Source organism: Pinus tabuliformis, chromosome X (assembly GCF_031772625.1).
Source record: "Pinus tabuliformis cultivar Carrire ecotype Pingquan chromosome X, CPIR1, whole genome shotgun sequence".
Classification (NCBI taxonomy): domain Eukaryota; kingdom Viridiplantae; phylum Streptophyta; class Pinopsida; order Pinales; family Pinaceae; genus Pinus; species Pinus tabuliformis.
The window spans coordinates 761,328,577-761,344,011 of NC_142308.1; the positions used below are offsets into that span (position 1 = coordinate 761,328,577).

Genomic DNA, 15,435 nt, shown 5'->3' on the forward strand with positions numbered 1-15,435 from the left:
AAGAGAGAGGCAATAGTACCACCCTAATAAATATGCATGTAAACAAGATTGTTTCATCTAACATCAAGCAGAATAGTCCACAGAGATGAAGCAGTCATTATAACCATTACAAAACATTCTCACAAGATAAACACTAAAATAACTGAAATAGTTAAACTACCTTAGTACCGGTGAAATGAAGCATGAGCCATAAACATTCAAAAAATAGTATTACAACCATTCATAATCCATGCATGAAAACGTGTTGGTCGTTAGGCTTCAAATACTATGTAAAAGTCCCAAAATGCATGAATACAACGATCATCACTTGCTCCAATAGTGGAGCGTCTGAGCCACTACTTGCTCCACAAAAGTACTAACATATATCTCTTATGCCTTATGGAAGAAGCCAAGGATAAAAGTTCTTTACATGAGAAATGAGGAATTGTTTATAACTTTAGAAATGACCTTTCATATCCTCATGACTCTTTGAAGTTCCAAATGACTTTTGGAATTTCATGTGACTTTTGGTATTTAATGTCCTTTGGAATTCTATGACTCTTGAGCTCACTTATAACTCTTGGAATTCTACTCATTTGTCTTATACAATGACTACATTGATACATTTTTTATTCCACATAATCATATGATGAAGCTTGACACACCATTATCTTAGATGACTAGGACTGACAGTGACTGATGACATGGACTTTCTTTAGTAGTGACATGGTTGCCACTGTGTCTGTTCTTTGTCATCATCTGCTCTTGGTGCTTCCACCCTTCGAAGGGTCTTCAATCTTGGAGTCTTCATGGTGCTTTGATCATCAAGTTTCATGTGTTTTCTTGGTTCTTCTTATGCTTCCTTTCTTCATCCTCTTTCTTGATATTCCTTGTGTGTGTTTTCCTTGAAGTCCCTGGAATACCTATTTCTACAATCACTCATGACAAGAAGATATTAGTTTAAAAATCTCCTACTCTACCATGTTTTATGCATATTTTATTGTTCATGCCCTTTGATTGCGCTTAAAATGGGGAATGGATATTTATGGTGCAAGGGTGCACTCTAAAAGGGTGAAGGATGGAGGAGGAGGAGCTTCGAGGCTTTGGCATGTGCTCATGCACCCTAAGGAAGAAAGCAATCAAGGTAGGGCACATGTCCCATGTTCGAAGGATGAAGGGGAAAGCTTTGGGATTCCCAAGTGCGCTATGCACCAAACAGAAAGAGGGAGGGCACCAGGCACACTCCCAAAGGCTAAAGGCTGAGGCTTTGTTCTTTCGAGGTATGCTCATGCGCCTAAGAGGCCTCAACAAGGGGGAAGGGCACACTCTTGAAGGCTGAAGGTTGAGGCTTTGTGCCTTCAGGGTGTGACGTTGTGTTCAAGTCAGTTTAGGAGGGTGCATGATGTGTCAAAGAAGGATGAAGTGCTAAGTTTCAGGTCTTCAGGATGCGCCAGTGCACTCAAGGGGTGCACACTTTTGCGATTGAAGGAAGTGAGCTCAAGGAAGACTTAGTCATTTTTTGAGGGTGAAATTTAGAACAAGGAAGGGATTTGTTCTTTTGGAGTGTTCCCAGCTCCGTGAGAGGGAATAGGCACACTTTTGAATAGGGAAGGGTCACCCATCAAGGTTTTAGAGTGCACTCATGCACTCTTGGCCTTGATGGGGTCATTTTGCATCCATAATTTGTTTAAGTCCAGATGATTGGTCAAGTGTTGAATAAGATGATTTATATACATAAAACAATGTGCAACACATATTAACTCATCAAGAAAACTTAGAAAATCATGATCAGCAATGAATACACATCAAAAAAACACTTTATGCACATTCCCCAAGTACAAATGGTGAAGTGTGTGCGACCACAACCCAAAAGTGTCATTTTACAACAACAAAGGTGTTGTGACAATGAAATGAATATAAGGATATTCAAATCAATGTGAAGACACTAAAGAACACTCAAAACATATGAAACAACACAAAATGATACTTGACACAACAATGAGGTAGGCTCCAAAATTAGAATGTAGTGAAATTTGTAGAGGGTGTTGTAGCAACAACAACAGGTCCTAAGATGAAATCTTGTCATTCAAGAAGTTTAGGAAAGGATGTGTTTGATGAGTATAAGCACTTCCTCTCTAAGAACCATAATTGTTGAAGTACTAAAAAACATATTTTCAATGGGAAATAAGAGATTGGATTAAAAACATGAAGATTTACACCTCATCTATGGCAGTTGAAATATAATAGAAATCGACAAGGTATGGATCAAATCATCTATCTATATCATATATGAAATGTTTGGAATATTTTATATTTTTATTGCATTTTGTTCACTGTAGTATTGTGGTAATATCTTTAATTATGCTTCACCTTGAAGGTCATTTTGTTGAAGGTATTAATAATGGGGCACTTACACGAGGAATGAAAATTTATCATGTACAATATAGTAGGTTCTTGTACTATGAGAACCTAGAAATTGTTTATTGTTTTATGCAATTCAAATCAACAAGAATGTAACAAAAACATTATGGAAAATATTAGATGGAAGGAATGGAAAAGAAGAAATTGTCAAGATTTGTAATGACATTAAGGAGGTCATTCATGCAATGCAAAGTGTGATTCATTCAAATAGTGATGGAGACCAAAATATAAGCACCCTTCCATGGTTATTGACAGAGAAACAAAGAAAGGATGTAAAAGAGCTTATTGAAAAAAAATTCCCACTAGATTTTCTTTAAACATAAAGAATATCCTAACACAGAAATGTGAATTAAGTTTGGCAGAAACTCATGATTGGAATGCCTTGATTACAGTAATTATTTTGGTGTATATTTTTGTATATTTGTGAAACATATTGTTAGTTTTTTTTTCTACCAATTAGGAATAAATAATGATTCATTTTCTTTGTTACAATATGTTCTACCTCTATCTCTCCCAAAAAGCTTTGACAAAAATGTCAAACAAGCTATATACAATCTTGGCAAATATATGAGGTAAGTTGTGATTTATATGAAAAGTGTGATTTTTTCAATTCCTTGTACAACTTAAATTTGACTGCATGTGTTTTAATTATAATGTACTATAAACATTTTTGTTGAAACATGTGGTTTTCTTGCATCATTTGTAAATGGTTGTCATCTAAAGAAATCATTAAAGAAGATATAAAGTATTGGAGGAGACAAATTCCTTGTCTAATGTTTGAAATGAAAAATTATCTACCTCCAACATTTTTCAATGCACAACAACACTACCTCATACACCAAGTTGAGGAGATTGAAAATTGCGTACATGTACACATAAGGTCAATGTGGACGGTTGAGAGGCACTTGAAATCATTGAATGCTTTGGTTAGGCAAAGAGCCTGTCCTAAGGGTTCTATAGTAGAGGGATATATGGTATATCAAACCATGGTTTATATTACTCAATATCTTCATAAACTATTTGCAAGTATTAATGTGGATCACATTTGGGATGTCAACTATGTCAACGAATTTGAAGGGGAGCACCTATTAGGGAAAGGTAGAATGAGGAAAGTGATAGGTAAGTAAATGGTGGAGATGCAAGTAATTTGATTTTTTTTATGTATATTGTGATTATTTAATTTTTATTCTTCTTGCATAATCCATTATTATGAAGCTATACCATGGTAACTAATTATGTGTGAATTGTTTTATTTTAATACAGTTGCTCGAGAGTGGGATGAAATACATTTATACATTTCATAAAATATTGATTGGATGAAGCTATGGATTGAACACTGTTTACAATCTAATAATGGCAGGTTATTATGGGATGATGTGGCTATATTGTTCAAATAAGTTGAACATAAAGGAGATATCAATCTTATACAGAGGGAAATTGATTTAGCATATGATTTAAAAGATAAACAAGTCATATTCACCCATACTATTTAGTCTTTCTGAATATTATTTTGATTTAATGGCATGTATTTTTTATGATTTTGCATAATTTCTAAGTATAAATATGTATATCAATTGACAATGCATTTTTTGTGTATGGTATAGTGCGTTTGGCACACCACAATCCTATGTGGTGCAATGGATGCAAATTTCGCATCAAAAAGTTGGATGAAAATATGAAAACTTATGATAGTGTGACAATTACAATATTTTAGGTTACTAATGTTTCCTCTAGAAGTGACAAACATCCAAAAGTCTCTGAAAATTGATACTATGGGTATTTGGAAGATATACTTGAGTGTGACTTTAAATCATTCAAATTAGTTTTGTTTGACGTCAAATGGTACATGCTACGAATGAATGAACATGATATTGATAGGAATGTTAATAATCATGCTAACAGACTTACCATGGTTAATATAAGGAATGTTGAGCCAAGATTAGATCCCTATGGTCTTCTAAGTCAATGTGAAAATATTTTTTACTCAAAGGTTTTAGGTAGAGAGGATTGGTCATATATTGTTAGATATGATCCAAGAGGAAGGTTGTTAAAGTATAATGTAGTGAAAGAAGATGAGATTGAAGAAGAAGATGACGTAGAGGATCAGTTAGTTCACGTGTGAAATGAAGATGTCGAATAAGTTTAAGGAGATGTTTGAGACAATGTTTTGAATGAAGATTATATCGATGATGTGTCAAATGAAGAACTTGAAGAAGTCAAACCAAATGTAGGAGGTTCCTAATGATGATATAGATGATAATATGATTGGAAACAATGACATTCATGATGATTTTGATATGGCCAATCCATTCAACATCAATTCTGAATCAAATGATACTGATGTTGAGTTGCATGAACAAGAAGATTAACGATATCGAAATGTTGAAATGTATGAGGTATGTGTTTATATGTTTTCAATTGATTTTTTCTCTTTCATTTACCTCTTGTCATTATATCCACTTATTTTTGGTTCGATCCAAAACATCCAAAGGGTCAAAACTAGGATATTATTAAGGTGCCACACGAATTCTTAATGTCCTAGTTGTACAAATGAATCTTTTTCAATTTATTCAAATTCTCCAACACTATTTCTAGGGTTATAACTAGGATTCTTACCCCCCCTTAGCTTTCTCACAACTCATAACACTTCAATTCCATTTATTCCTATAAATTGACCTCTCTTCATACTCATTATATTACTTTCACTTTATCTTTAATACAATCGCTAGGTGTGGGAAGAGGTAGTCCTTATATAGACTATTAGTGTGGGTTAGTTGTCTTTCCTTATAGTGCAATATGCTTGAGTGGAATCCACCAAACATAGGAAATAAAACATGCTTCTCAATTAAACTTTCCACTTTCCTATATTTGAGGAGGCCATATCCAAAACTTTCCTTCAAGATATCTTTATTTGCAATATCCTTCTTCCACTATATTAGCAAGTACTAGCCCCTTTACCTGTAATTCCCATGTTAATGCATCACTGCAAAAATTTATCCTTAAGAAAAATTATTAATTACAGGTCAATTTTTCTCTTCTTAAACTTTAACAACTCTCATTACATAGTCAAAATGTGGCATACCAACCCTTCCCTCACACATTTGACAATAATCACCATCTTCACTTAACCCAAAATCTATTCCACCTATTAATTTTACATTCTATGCGTGAATTAATTTGGCTTTTTATTTATCAATAAGCTACATTGGATAGTTCTAGAGCTTAACTCACTAAAATATCTAAAAATTTGTTTAACACAATAATAATTCGTGTCACTCTTTTTCTTATATTTAGTGATTTTATAGAAAATAAAAAACAACAAAATATTGTTAACATATGATGAAAAAAAAATACAATGAAAGTGTAAAAAAAACATAATAGATTACCATGAACACAATATTTTCCCTAGAGAAATCCAATGTGCGTAAAATCTCTAGAAAAGTGATGTATTGTGTCTTTCTCCTTAAATATAAAAGAGCACAATGCCAAATCCATAGATTGCTAAACCAATTATTGAATTATGAGAGATTATGGTGTATCAAAATTCACAATATATGAGTTATGAGACACTATGGTCCATTATGGTCCTTCACAGGTTACTCTTTGTCCTTTACTATTTCTATGTCTCTTATCCTATCAATTTATGGTCCTTCACCGGTTACTCTTTGTCCTTTACTATTTCTATGTCTCTTATCCTATCAATTTATCCTTTATTGTGAAACATCAAATCACTACAATAGTACTTAAATCATTGTCTCTACTTTTGGTTGGGATTTTAAAACCCTTTCTTTGTCTTTAAGGTTAGGGTTTTTATGTTCTTTATGACTCAATAAGTATCTAATTAATTCCATGCTTTAACAATTAGACATACACAAATCATGAGACATTATCATTACTTCCATATGTACCCATGGCGAATAATTAATGGTTACCATATTAAAGATATGAATTTTGCATAATTAAACACCATTTGGAAAAAAAAACACATGATTGGAAATATCGCAACCTATGGAATACACTAAGAACCTCCAAGATACTATCTTAGAGGTCGAAGTCTTCGCACAGCTAATTTAAGGTCCCAAATTGAAAAATTATAGTTCTTATAGATTATTGTGGTTTTCAAGATTTTACCCAAGGTGCCCTTGATAGGTTCTAGATTGTATTTTTCTTTTATATATGAAAAAAAAATTCACAATAACCAATCATAAAGCATTCTCATGATACATCAACATAAATCCATGCAAGATCCCCATCAAATTAAGTAAATTGGGTATGGGTTTAAATAAAATTTTATTTTGCGATCTCAAATTGTGCTTGGTACTGTCACTTTGATTCCTTCATCTTCACTTGCACCTCCTCCTCACTATCGTCAGTGCTTGGATATATTCCAAGGTGTACCAGCTGTAAATGCAAGGAATATTTCATTTTAGTCCAATCTCAGAAAGTTTTAGGAATCAATGTGTAGTTTCTCATTCTCTGTGTTGTCGAATAGTATTTGTTTATTGTGCCATAGCAACTTCAAAGAAAATTTCAATAAATTAAATCTATAGCCAATCATCTATTTCAATATCTCTAGCTAGCCCTACATCTGGTAAGAACATGAGATAAATTTCAATTTTATTTTATTTCTCGAAACATGTGTAATAAGGTTTGTAATAAAAAAATTTGTTGTCAACTAGGTTTGTGGATGTTAGGCCTCTATACTACTAGTGTAACCCCTTATTGTTATTAGTACAACCCCCTTATTATATTGTTGTTCCCATGTAGTCCCCATATTGTTACTATTATGCCCCATAGAAGCCCACTATTGTTATTATTGTGCCCTTACATTATTATTGTTATGTCGGCTCTGATTATATTGTGACCCATTAAACTCCTATATATAAAAAGGAGGTCTTTTCATTTGTATCATCCAAGAATTATTCATTCGTGTAATGCAAAGGAGGTTTTCCCCTAGAAGAGGTTGAATTCTAAGGTGTTGATATATCTTTTCTATCTTTTTGTGAGTTGGTTTCATAAAATTTGGTATTAGAGCTTTGGATTCTAGGGTTTCGCTGCTCCAAATAGGTCATCATGGAATTTTCACTATAATTGTTTTTCTGTGCCATTTCAGATGCTAAAAAAAAAACCCATTTGGGTTGAAATCATTCTAAACCTTGGGTCCAAATTTCAGAGCTTTTTGTGCTATATTTGTGGAGATAGGATCTGAGGAAGTTGGATTTTTTTGCAGACTCCCGAATTACATTCGAAACAGGTGACCTGGGGAAAATAGTCATAACTTTTGTCTTGAGCATCAGATTGAAATTTCATAAGAAGTTATAGAAATATGACGAACTATAGTTTCCTGTATCTATTTTTTAGATCATAAGGTCAAAACAGTGACACGTGGCACTTCATAGTTCACTCTTCTGAAAAGGTATATAATCAGGTCATCTTGGGAGATTGTGCATAACACTTTCTTGGAGAATCTAAATTCGATCAGACTGGTGGCATTGGAAAGATGACGTAGAGGGCTACTATAGGTCACAATTTTAGAACTTAGAGATCTGAAAGTACAGAGTTACAGTCATTTCAAGATCGAGCTCCTAAAATCAAGAAAAAGCGAGATGAGGAAGTTTGATAGCAAGGATATGGTAAATTAGATACTACTGATGGAGAAATATTTTGATCTACATGGTGTACCACTATTACAAAAGGCATATATTGCATCTTCATATTTAGAACAAGATCAATTTTTATGGTATAAAGGGATTTGTTCTTGTAAACAACTTGTTACGTCGTCAATTTTCACAGAGGAAATTACAGCACATTATGAGAATACAAAGAGAAACACCTTCTTTAGAGAAACACCACAATAATTGGAAGAAAAAAGAGAAAAAGGGCTTTGTTACAAAGTGGATAGAAAAATTATGGCAACAAGGAATTCTACCCCTCACAACTATAAAGATGGAAGTGTTGTTTCTCCTAGCCTTCCACAACCTACAAGAGTTACACCACAACAATTGGAAGAAAAAAGAGAAAAAGGGATTTGTTACAATTGTGATAGCAAATGCACTAAAGGTCATAAGTGTGCTGAGAAGAAAATATTTTACATAGAGATTGAAGAAGAGGAAGAAAAGAATCAAGAAACATCAAAAGAAGAGGATATACGCCAGGACCCAACCCCAAAGAAAGAAGAAATGAATCTGACCATATCTTGTAAAGCATTGGAAAGAGTTACCACTTCTCAAACTCTCAAGATAGAAGGACATATCAAGAAGTGAAAGATCACATCAAGAAAGAAGAAATGAATCCAACCATATCTTGTAATGCATTGGCCGGAATTACCACTCCTCAAACTATCCAGATAGAAGGACATATCAAGAAAAAAATGTTCAAGAAGTGAAATATCACATCAAGCATCAAGAAATGAATCTGACCATATCTTGTAAAGCATTTGAAGAAATTACCGCAACTCAAACTCTCAAGATAGAAGGACATATCAAGAAGAAAAAGGTTCAAGCAGTGAAAGATCACATCGAGCATCAACAACAAGCTCTCCAACTTTTAAAGGATAATGCCACTTTGGTACAAAATCAAATGAAACGACAGGTAGATCAACATCATAGTGAAAAATGTTTTGATGTAGGTGATTGGGTATTTTTACTGCTACATCTCAAGCAAGCTATTTATGAGAAGGAAATGTTGGCAATACTACATGCACTTAATAAATGGAGACCTTACCAAATGGGAAGACACTTCAAGGTAAAAATGGATCATGATAGTCTTAAATACTTTGTAGAACAACTATTATCTTTAGAAGAACAGAAAAAATCGGTCACAAATATGTTGGGTTATAAGTTTGACATCATCTATAGAAAAGGGAAGCAAAATTTTGTTGCAGATGCACTCTCAAGAAAGGATGAAGATGCGGAAGCATTGTTTTGTGCTATTTCTATTATCCAACCAGAGTGGATAAATGAAGCAAGGGATGATGGAAAAAGGACGAAGAAGTATGGCCACTCATTCAAAAGTTGCAAAAGATCCCAATTTAAAAAATATTGCCAGAACTTGAAGAGGAAGGAAAAATCATATTGGAATCTGGAGCAGTCACAAAAACGAGAACCTGACAGCTACGAAATCGATCAATTTTGAGTATCTCATCAAGTGGAAGAACTTACCCGCTGAAGATTCCACATGGGAGGACAAGAATTTTATACAGAAGCATTAAGAATGACTCAACTATTGAGGACAACACGTTTTGAAGGAGAGGGGCATGTTAGGCCCCTATACTACTACTGTAACCCCTTATTGTTATTAGTACAACCCCCTTATTTATTGTTGTTCCCATGTAGTGCCCATATTGTTACTATTGTGCCCCATAGAAACCCACTATTGTTATTATTGTGCCCTTTTTAGAAGATTTGTCATCCCATTAGAGATGATTATCTTTCCTGGTTTCCCTGCAATACCCCTTAATTCAACTTCCTTTCCATCCGCAGAAAATTTCGTGAAAAGTTCTTGAAAATTAAAAGCTATTGTACCCAAGGATTTTAGCCATTGGACTCCTAGTAGGTATGTTGTTGGAGGCACACGGAACAAGTGCAAGAAGACATTGACCGAGATACTCAAATTTTTAGTTTGGTTTTGTGTTTCCCCATTACTTATCAATTTTATGTTGTCAACTAGGTTTATGGATTTAGTGGGGCTTGTTGCTGGAGGCATGTAGAACAAGCACAAGAAGCGATCAATTGAAGTAATTAATTTCTTAGTTTGGTTTAGTGTTTACAATATTATGGTTAAATATTTCAATGTGTGGATACTTATTTCTTCTATTCCTAGACACCTTAGGATTTTGGAAGTTATATTTCAATAAAAATATAAGGCCTATGGATTTTCCTGAATGCTCATTTTTTTGGGTTTCATTAATGTCACATGGTTTTCCAAACTTGAACCTTATGGTTCGGAGTTCGTTGAACCTCAACAAACCTTTTAGGTTTCGCTCAAATCTAGCTTAGGTACACCTTCATCCATGTGGTTAGTGAAGGATTTCCAATGTCATTACCTCCCAATCCACCCTAGGGTTATTCACATGTGCTTTCAATGAAAAACCCATCCATATCGTGGTCTATCTGAGGACCTTTTTCCACTAGTTCAAGGAGAAAACCTATTTGTTTCGCTTTGATTGGGTATCGAGGTTGTTCTACATCAATTAATGGACGAGAATGTGATGAAGCTTTTCTAAACTAGAATTTGTGCTATCACTAGCCTTAATCTATCCATTTATGGTCAACCACCAATGCTTAAAAAATCTTAACCACTAATTATTCAACATTGACATATCCATTTCTAGTCGACCATAGAGAGCACTTGGAAAAAGGAATCAATCTCTTCGATAGCTCCTTCATCTTACCAGGATGGTTTGATTGATCACACATATGGAGTTTGTTGCAAACCTATGGAATTGGGTGATTTGGGAAAGGTGCAGTATTCAAAGATAACTCGATATATAATGTAAATTTATATATTTTAAAACATGTAGTATATCATATTAATAATATTAACAAGATTTGTGATTAATAGGATCTGCAATTTATTTCCTACATTGTCCATATTTATGATTCATGTTTATCCATTCCATCTTCTTCAAAGGAGTGCACTTTTTGGAAAACTTTTAAAATATGAATTTAAAAACAGTATTTGATTGTATTCACTAATTCAAAAACACATACATCTCCCTCCTCAATATTATTTTCAAGTGGAAATACCTACATCCTCCACTTATCCCGGGGTGTGATCTATCACCAAGATATTGGACTTGCCATTCTTTATTGGTAGGGCCTAGAAGAGTCACATACATCCTTTCTTGTGTTAATTGAAAACAAGTTTCAAATATTATTTTGAAGCAAGGTAAAATTCTCGGTATACATGTGGTGGCATCATAATTAAATTAAAAGGTTTACTTGACTTAAAAGCATTAGCAGTATTGAAAGAATTCTTCCTTTCTACTACTGTAACAACACACCTATGACAAACATAATACAATCCTAAATAACTCTTTCGTTCATTCTTTGCATATGTGACTATCCTGCGCTTCTTCCTAAAATTCTTAACAATACAAGCAGCAAGGCCATGACATCCTGGGTTTTCTTTATCCAGAGATGTTTCAGCCACAAACTTCTCTAACTTAGGAGTTACCACTACTTGATCATTTTAATCCTTGTCCATATTATCCGTGTATAAAGTAATTGGATTTTTCTTCCTTGCTAGAGTTTTCTTGAGAAAATATTCAAAATTTTATCTTTGCAAATTTTTTCTACATGTACCATGAATAACCATCTAGGAATGAGTAAATTTCCTTCCATGTCACCTTTTTCAATGTTCTTCAGAAAAGTGGGATAGAAATAAATTTTTTATGGTGACTTAATTTAACTTCCCAAATTCTACACATATTCTAATTTTACTAATTTTCTTTATTTCCACCACTATAAGTGAAATTTGTTAAACACACAGATGGCAACAACAAAATATTAAAGATAAGCAGGAGAGTTCATCTATTATTAACAAATGATATACATTTATAGTGCATTCATATGACCTTTGGTTTCGTATTCCAAGGTCTCTTGGACTTCCTTAGTCTATTCGACTTCCACACCAACCCTTAGAGGATTAGGTGTCCTACATTACCCCCCTTAATCCAAAGGGGTATGTATGATTCCAAGAAGAGAGTTGTAATACAAAATGTGCAAAAAACATGGCAGCACTACGCTAAATGTGCTCTTTGAAATGTTGGTATAAAGGGCGATGGTTTAAGGATGACCACCAACACTAGAACGCTTAGTGCAGTTCCCGGAACTCTTCCAATTCTGGCATGAAGCTAAGGTCTTCTGCTAGAGGAAGTGCTCCTAATGTTTTGAAGAGGGAAACCTTCAACCATGAAAGGGAGGTCTCACCCCACATAAAAGAGAGAACCTCAAACTGAAAAGGGAGGTCTCAACCTGTGGTGGTTTAAGGATGACCATCAACTCTGGAATTCTTAATGCAGTTCCCGAAACTCTTCCAAAACTGGCAAGAAGCTGAAGTCTTCTGCTAGAGGAAGTGTCCCCATTTCTTTGAAGAGGTATCACCAGCGGAAGGCATGCTCAGGGGCATCTTTATCTCTGGCTACAACTCTGAATCTGGTATGGCAGGTTGTGGCTTAGGCTCGCTTGATGTGGCTTTGAAGCTTGTAGATGACCATCATTTCACCCCTGACAGATACAAGGTGAGATGATGAAGAAAAATCATCTGCAAGATTGCTCAATACTCTAGAACAATTTTGGACATATGACTGAAATATCTTCTTGGCTATAGATGCCCATTGCCAAGAAGCGATCCATCCAAGATGAATCTTTGTTCTTGCAAGAGGTTTGTTTCTGAAGCATCTGATTAAAGGATGACTAGTTTTATGATAGTGCCTACATGGATGAAGATCAAAACAATGATCTTTTAGATGGCCAACTCAGTCACAGTGTTGGCATTTCACAATATATTTTTGTTGCTGTTGCTATGGAGGAAGGGCAAAATTTGGAACAGCTGAACGTGAACTGTCATGAAGGAATCCAGCACTCTGAAACTGGATGGATTTTGAATAGTATGGAATGTGAAAGGACACGTCCTTACCATATCCAAGACCAATTCTATGCTTGTTGTGGACAAGCTCTTCCCAAGGTCTGATGACCGACTTGGGAAGTGTAGACTAAATTTTTGCATCTGCATGTACAACTGCTACTTTATTGGGTACTGGATCTGAATCAACTTCAACAATATTGACTTGCTGCTTATGGGAGTCTGTTTCATTGTTCTGAATAGAAGCAGGTTCAGAATGATGACTCCATTGTTGTAATTCTACTCACTGTAGCTAAGATTCAAGATGCAAAAAGTCAATTTTCTCTTGTGCATTTTGTAGACAGACCTGAATGTTTGTGAGAGAAACTTTGCTTACTTTTAATGTATCATGAGTAGTAGACAATATTAGAGTTTTGAGGAACTCTAATACTTCATTGATTCTGGCCATTTTTATTGAAAAATAAGGTGAATTTCAAAAATACAGATTCTTGATCTCAAGCCATATATAAATAAGCCAAGTCGTAAAGATATATAATTAGTTCAAAATCACAATTGAATATAATTGAACATATGAAATATGCAAGCCTTCAACGTATTCAAAGCAACATACAGTAGTTCCAGGTTGTGGATTTTCAACCGCCGCCATTCAATTTTGAGCAATACAATGCCAAAGAGATTGCCTTATTCAATGCTCAATGTTCAACATTCAAATTTTGATGTTAATGCCCCGATACCCTACACAACTCCAAGTTATTTAATAGTTGGATATTTCCTCTCAAACAACACAAAAAATTCACATTGGGTGAGTAAAATATCAGTGCACAAATAATAATAGCTTCAACATTGCATTCTACACAGACTCAAAATGTTCAGTAATGGCGTTCTGGTGACTGGAGGTATTGGCATTCTGGTGAGGGATAACTTTCACAGATAATTTCTCATCGTGATTCAAATCATGTTTGCAATCCATTAGCTCTTCTTCAATGCTTGGCATCAAATCCTGATACTAGAAGCCTTTTCCTCAACACTCATATATCTTTATATCTATATCCTTTCTAAACACTATCAACAAGACACGACCATTTGAATACCTACGACTTACGAGCCTTGGAGTGATTGTCGCACTTGTGAAGGTGGATGACATGAATGCTGTCAATTTTCTTCTTCTATGGAAATAATTCCACTTTGCTTGTGAACAATGGAGATGGGAAGTTTACTGTCAAAGACAGTGGCAACTTTACTATCATACTTGTAGCAAGACTAGACAAATCATGCTGCTCATAAAGTCTTTACGGGTCCTTTGGCCTTACTAGATGACATAGAGATGTGCGCACAAAAAAGGTGTTCACCTTAGGCTTGGTCCAATGGTGTCTTTGCACATCCAAACCATATGCAGGCCTTCAAGCCACCATTGAATACCCAGATCCATTATCGTACGAGCTCGTCAATTGCGCTGGAGAATCAGCATCTGTCATTTGACAGAGAGGAGACCAATCTCGACGAGAAGATGAAGAGAATGCAGCAGGAGACGGTGATAGAGAAGATGTATAGGTACAAGGGCATTGTCTTTTTGGTCTCCGTTCCTCTTCTTCTCATTTCAGTGGGTTACCATATGAAATAAATGCATAAACAAATATTATAGTCATCTTTCTCAGCGCATGCACCACTTGGCCTCTCATGTCCACGACACACAAAAATGGAACCAATGCAGCAACAAATTACAACAGAGCAAACTAACTGAAACTCCACATTATTGAGCGGGAAATGAAGAACACGTTACTATGATAAGAGAATACAGAGGCAAGGTTGAGTCTGAGCTCAGTAATATTTGCATCTTCTGGATACACATCTTATCCCGTCATCCACATCTGGTGAGTCCAAGGTATTTTATCTTAAGATGAAGGGTGATTACCATCGATATCTTGCAGAATTTAAAACTGGTGTTGAGAGGAAGGAAGCTGCTGAAAGCACGTTGCTTGCATACAAGGCAACCTAGGACATTGCGATTACAGAGTTGGCTCCAACTCACCCTATCAGATTGGGACTGGCCCTTAACTTTTCTGTATTCTATTATGAGATTTTGAATTCACCAGATCATGCTTGTACACTTGCCAAGCAGGCCTTTGACGAGGCAATTGCAGAGCTTGATACATTAGGTGAAGAATCTTACAAGGATAGCACTTTGATCATGCATCTCCTTCGTGATAACCTCACGTTATGGACTTCAAACAAAAGGTGGAGAGATTAGAGTAATACTTGGATCTAATGAGCCTTCCAAAGCCAATGCACAATTTCTTCTCCTATTTTGAAGGCAGAAAAATTCAATCCCTTACACACTAGAGAGAAGGAAAACTCAACGTAACACGTGACAAGAATGAAGGTACAAAAATTTTGTGTTAGCGCTGACAATCTGACTAGAATAGTGTTTTTTTAAGAAGATTATTATAG

The 15,435-nt window shown here is 35.0% G+C and overlaps 1 pseudogene; it reads left to right on the forward strand.

Moving 5' to 3' along the window:
• LOC149142086 (14-3-3-like protein GF14-C pseudogene) overlaps nt 1–15,235 on the forward strand; it is a 113,955-nt pseudogene extending 98,720 nt beyond the window's left edge.
• The last annotated feature ends 200 nt before the right edge of the window (nt 15,236–15,435 follow it).